Genomic DNA, 6888 nt, shown 5'->3' on the forward strand with positions numbered 1-6888 from the left:
ATAAACCAGGAAAAACAAGCCAAACTGATCATTCATTCATTGATTCATTCATTCATTCCCGAACTCTTGAGTACGATACATGAGCCCTCTGCCATTCATTCATTCCTGAACTCTTCGAGTTCATTTATTCATTCATTCATTCATTCCCAAACTCTCGAGTTTGATACTGGAGCCCAGTGAAAAAAGCAAGCTAAAGATGTCAAGTCTGTCAAATAAATCTAACAGAAGGAATTCATTCATTCATTCCCGAACTCTCGAGTTTGATACTGGAGACCTGTGGAAAAAACAAGCCAGAGACGCCAAGTTTGTCAACTAAATCTAACAAAAAAATAAACAAGCCAAACTGATCATTCATTCATTCATTCCCGAACTCTCGAGTTTGATACTGGAGCCCTCTGCCATTCATTCATTTATTAACTCCTCGAGTGCATTCATTCATTCATTCCCGAACGCTCGAGGTTGATACTGTAGCCCTGTGCAAAAAACAAGCCAAAGATGTCAAGTCTGTCAAATAAATCTAACAGAAAGAATTCATTCATTCCCGAACTCCTCGAGTTCATTAATTAATTAATTAATTTATTCATTCCTGAACTCTCGAGTTTGATACTGGAGTCCTTTAGAAAAAACAATCCAAAGATGTCAAGTCTGTCAAATAAATCAAACAAGAAAAACAAGCCCAACTGATCATTCATTCATTCATTCATCCATTCATTTCGTTCAGTCATTCATTCCCAAACTCTCAAGTTTGATACTGGACCCTACTGCCATTCGTTCATTTCTGAACTCCTCGAGTTCATTCATTCATTCATTCTCGAACTCTCGAGTTTGACACTGGAGCCCTGTGGAAAAAACAAGCCAAAGATGTCAAGTCTATCAAATAAATCTAATTGAAAAAAAAAGCCAAACTGATGATTCATTCAATCATTCATTCATTCATTAATTCGTTCCCGCACTCTTGAGTTTGATACTATAGCCCTCTGCCATTCATTCATTCCCGAACTCCTCGAGTTCATTCACTCATTCATTCCCGAACTCTCGAGTTTGACACTCGAGCCTTGTGGAAAAAACAAGCCAAAGATGTCAAGTCTGTCAAATAAATCAAATAGGAAAAACAAGCCAAACTGATCATTTATTCATTGATTCATTGAATGATTTCATTCATTCATTCATTCCCGAACTCTCGAGTTTGATACAGGAGACCTCTGCCATTCATTCATTCCCAAACTCCTCGAGTTCATTCATTCATTCCCGAACTCTCGAGTTTGATACTTGAGCCCTGTGGAAAAAACAAGCCAAAGATGTCAAGTCTGTCAAATAAATCTAATAGAAAGAATTCATTCATTCCCGAACTCCTCGAGTTCATTCAACCATTCATTCATTCCCTAACTCTCGAGTTTGATACTGGAGACCTGTGGAAAAAACAAGCCAAAGATGTCAAGTCTGTCAAATAAATCTGACAAAAAAAACAAGCCAAACTGATCATTCATTCATTCATTCATTTCATTCATTCATTTATTTCCAAACTCTCGACTTTGATACTGGAGCCATCTGCCATTCATTCATTCCCGAACTCCTCGAGTTCATTCACTCATTCATTCCGGAACTCTCGAGTTTCACATTAGAGCCCTGTGGAAAAAACAAGCTGAAGATGTCAAGTCTGTCAAATAAATCAAATAGAAAAAACAACCCAAACTGATCATTTATTCATTCATTCATTCATTTCATTCATGAATTCATTCCCAAACTCTCGAGTTTAATACTGGAGCCCTCTGCCATTTATTCATTCCTGAACTCCTCGAGTTTCTTCACTCATTCATTCCTGAACTCTCGAGTTTGACACTGGAGCCCTGTGGAAAAACAAGCCAAAGATGTCAAGTCTGTCAAATAAATCAAACAGGAAAAACAAGCCAAACTGATCATTCATTCATTCATTTCATTCATTCATTCATTCCCGAACTCTCGAGTTTGATACAAGAGACCTCAGCCATTCATTCATTCCCAAACTTCTCGAGTTCATTCAATCATTCATTCACTCATTCCCGAACTCTCGGTTTGATACTAGAGCCCTGTGGAAAAAACAAGCCAAAGATTTCTAGTCTGTCAAATAAATGTAACAGAATGAATTCATTTATCCCTGAACTCCTCGAGTTCATTCAATCATTCATTCATTCATTCATTCCCGAACTCTCGAGTTTGATACTAGAGACCTGTGGAAAAAACAAGCCAAAGATGTCACGTCTGTCAAATAAATCTAACAAAAAAAACAAGCTAAACTGATCATTCATTCATTCATTCATTTCATTCATTCATTCATTCCCGAACTGTCAAGTTTGATACTGGAGCCCTCTACCATTCACTCATTCCTGAACTCCTCGAATTTATTCACTCATTCATTCCCAAACTCTCGATTTTGACACTGGAGCCCTATGGAAAAAACAAGCCAAAGATGTCAAGTCAATCAAATATATCAAACAAGAAAAACAAGCCAAATATATCATTTATTCATTCATTCATTCATTCATTTATTCATTCCCGAACTCTCGAGCTTGATACTAGAGCCCTCTGCGATTCATTCATTCCCGAACTCCTCAAGTTCATTCACTCATTCATTCTAGAACTCTCGAGTTTGACACTGGAGCCCTGTGGAAAAAACAAGCCAAAGATGTCAAGTCTGTCAAATAAATCTGACAGAAAGAATTCATTCATTCCCTAACTCTCGAGTTTGATACTGGAGCCCTGTTGAACAAACAAGCCAAAGATGTCAAGTCTATCAAATAAATCTAACAGAATGAATTCATTCATTCCTGAACTCCTCGAGTTCATTCAATCATTCATTCATTCATTCATTCCCGAACTCAGAAGTTTAATACTGGAGACCTGTGAAGAAAACAAGCAAAAGATGTCAAGTCTGTCAAATAAATCAAACAAGAAAAACAAGCCAAACTGATCATTCATTCATTCATTAATTAATTCATTTCATTCATTCATTCATTCCTGAAGTCTTGCCTTTGATACAGGAGCCCTCTGCCATTCATTCATTCCCGAACTACTCGAGTTCATTCATTCATTCCCGAACTCTCGAGTTTGATACTGGAACCTTGTGAAAAAAATAAGCCAAAGATGTCAAATCTGTCACATAAATCTAACAGAAAAAACAAATCAAACTGATCATGCATTCATTCATTCATTTCTGAACTCTTGAGTTTCATTCATTTATTCATTCATTCCCAAACTCTCGAGTTTTATACTGGAGCCCTGTTGAAAAAACAAGCCAAAGATGTCAAGTCTGTCAAATAAATCCAACAGAAAAAACAAGCCAAACTGATGATTCATTCCCGAACTCTCGAGTTTGATACTGGAGCCATCTGCCATTCATTCATTCCTAAACTCCTCGAGTTTATTCATTCATTCATTCATTTACTCATTCCCGAACTCTCGAGTTTGATACTGGAGCCATGTGGAAAAAACAAGCCAAAGATGTCAACTCTGTCAAATAAATCTAACAGAAAGAATTCATTCGTTCCTGAACTCCTCGAGTTCATTCATTCATTCATTCATTCCTGAACTCTCGAGTTTGATATTGGAGCCCTGTAGAAAAAACAAGCCAAAGATGTCAATTCTGTCCAATAAATGTAATAGAAAAAATAAGTCAAACTGATCGTTCATTCATTCATTAATTCATTCATCCATTCATTTGATTCATTCATTCATTCCCGAACTCTTGAGTTTGGTACTGGAGCCCTCTGCCATTCCTTCATTCCTGAACTCCTCGAGTTCATTCATTCATTCCCGAACTCTTGAGTTTGATACTGAAGCCCTGTGAATAAAACAAGCCAAAGATGTTAAGTCTGTCAAATAAATCTAATAGAAAAAGCAAGCCAAACTGGTCATTCATTCATTTCATTCATTTAATCATTCCCGAACTCTCGAGTTTGATACTGGAGACGTCTACCATTCATTCATTCCTGAACTCTCAAGTTTGATACTGGAGCCCTCTGCCATTCATTCATTCCTGAACTCCTCGAGTTCATTCATTCATTCATTCCCGAACTCTCGAGTTTGATACTGTAGCCCTGTGGAAAAAACAAGCCAAAGATGTCAAGTCTGTCAAGTAAATCTAACAGAAAGAATTCATTCATTCTTGAACGCCTCGTGTTCATTCATTCATTCATTCCTGAACTCTCGAGTTTGATATTAGAGCCCTGTGGAAAAAACAAGCCAAAGATGTCAAGTCTATCAAATAAATCTAACAGAAAAAACAAGCCAAACAGATCATCCATTCATTCATTCATTCATTCATTCCTGAACTCTCAAGTTTTATTCATTCATTCATTCATTCCCGAACTCTCGAGTTTGATACTAGAGCCCTGTGGAAAAAACAAGCTAAAGATGTCCAGTCTTTCAAATAAATCTAACAGAAAAAACAAGCCAAACTGATCATTCATTTATTCATTCATTCATTCATTCATTCCCGAACTCTCGAGTTTGATACTGGAGCCCTCTGCCATTCATTCATTCTCGAACTCCTCGAGTTCATTCATTTATTCATTCCTCATGTATTCTTTGTCAGTTGATACAAGCGAATGGTATATTACCCACTTGGGATTAACTCTGGAACACAGAAAAAGAATCGACCCAGATCAATCATTTTGTCACAAAACCAAGAAATAGCTAAAAGGTTGTAACTTCTCCGAGAAACAAATTCTCTCTGTATTAACCTGAACAACACGGATGACGGGTGAATGTAGACTTCTTGAGAACCTCTTATGGTTTTGTCCTTCCCACTGTGGCTGTATGCCTTTAGAGAAGTTGATGGACATAAATTATTCAGCGCGTTAGCTAAAGAAAAAGGGAGAAAAGGAAAGGAAAGAAGATGATAAAAGTCGATACTTAAAAAATAAAAAAATAAAAATCAATGGTTAGATCATGTTTACGCAACTATAGAGAATAATCTGCGTTATCTGTTTTGCTGTAATATGTTAAGCTAAGATTAATTATCTTATAAACAGAGCACCTGCACAGCTACTTAAACTGGGCCTTCATGTCCCCTTGACCTCGTTTATGTAAATAGTGAATGTGCGGTAAAACTTACCAGCATATCTCCTTTACATGATTTTAAGGAATTGCATATTCTCTGTGCCGTTCTTCTGAGTTGATCTCGAATTTCAATTACTTTTTTCTGCAAGGCGCAAGCCAATCAAAGATGACAAAGTTAAAGAAGGGGGAGCAAGAGGATGGGAGGGAAGAAAATGTACACACAGACCCCAATAAAATGCACAGGATGGAAGCATCTTAAAAGAAGCTTACAGACCAACTTTTCATTTTTCATGACATAATGAAGAAAGAGCAGAATGAAAACGTGTTAAAGATTCCCAAGATAGAAGCGCACCATGGAATGATAGTTCACAAAGTTCTTATGACACCACTGTGAAGATTTACCAGACTGGAAAAATCCTTTATAAACATTCAAGAAGGTCACATGGTCCCCCTACTCGCCATAACAAAAATGTTTAAAAGTCAACCAAACTGATGCAGAAGCATTTCAATAGTTGTTTATGTCCTATAGTCATTTTGGATTTTGAATAGAGTTGTGTCGTTTTGGTGTATTTATATTTGTTACTATGTGGTTGTAATGTCATTTTGACTTATTAGCTTTATGTACTAAACTACATGTCGCTTTGCGTGTTTGGTTATTTTCCCTAATGCCTTAAAAGGCGAGGTCTGTAGGAAGATTAGCAGTTTTTGATCATCTGAGTAGAAATTAGAGAGATCTTTCTCTTGTTCCTTTGTTTTAGGTGGATTTGGAACCTCAATTCCTTGCTCCGTCCGGGTTAGGCCGATAAAATCTATCCCCAAAAGGCTTTCTACGTCACAAACTAACAGGTATAAGAACAAGAGTATTACTTATCCACCCTGAAAAAAGGTAAAAACAATCTGTTAGGATCCTGGTTGAGTCCCACATTGTTAAAGTATGGGATTAGCATGTGGGTTTATAACCACTTGGGAACCCTCTCCCTACAAGCTAGCTTTTGGGGATGAGTTCTACCCAAGGGTTATAATAATTGATAACAGAGCATGCCCCTCCTCAGGCCCACATTGCGGAAGGGGCGACCTGAAAAGGCCAGAGTGGGCCATCCAAAGTGGGCCGCCGTGGACGTCGGTGTCAGAAGCGTAGTGGTATGTTAGGATCTTGGTTAAGTCCCACATTGCTAAAGTATGGGCTTAGCATATGGGTTTATAACCACTTAGGCACCCTCTCCCTACAAGCTAGCTTTTGGAGATGAGTTCTACCCAAGGGTTATAACATAATCATATGGAAAATAAAAAAAAAATAGTACCTCAGCAACAACAAATCTCAACTTTGCCTCATCCAGTTCCTTTTGAGCTCCCTTTCCAGAAACCCAAATAGACTGCAAAATATCACCATACTTGTTAACAGTGTCCAAGGGAACATTACGGTTATATTTTATTTGACGCTCATATATTTATACCATATTCTACTCGTTTGCTATACTTCTTTTTCCTTGTTCATGTAGCAGGTTCTTTTCCGTTGGAAAATAAACCTAAGAATTAATTGAACAGGGACTACTTGAATGGAGAGAATGGCAGCGATAGTTATTATCTCCTCTGAACATCCAAGTTGACTTGAGGACAAGATAATTTTTGAAATCATAGGATCCTAAAAATATTGCAATCAAACACGAGTAAAATTATAGAATCATAATGTAGAACCATAGAGAGATAAAATCAAATTCTTAAGACTTATAGAACAGGGATAACAACACCGACTTGGGGCATAGAAACGGCTTAAAAATATGTAAAGAGAATAAAGTTTAACATACTAATGGAATCTCTGCAACTTGGAATCCAGCCGGAGAAGTAAGTTTG

The 6888-nt window shown here is 37.3% G+C and overlaps 1 pseudogene; it reads right to left on the bottom strand.

The window, feature by feature from the left end:
- Positions 1-4541: 4541 nt before the first annotated feature.
- The window catches only part of LOC112091334, a 12393-nt pseudogene continuing 10046 nt past the window's right edge, over positions 4542-6888 (bottom strand).

Source organism: Morus notabilis, unplaced genomic scaffold (genome assembly GCF_000414095.1).
Source record: "Morus notabilis unplaced genomic scaffold, ASM41409v2 Scaffold42, whole genome shotgun sequence".
Lineage (NCBI taxonomy): Eukaryota > Viridiplantae > Streptophyta > Magnoliopsida > Rosales > Moraceae > Morus > Morus notabilis.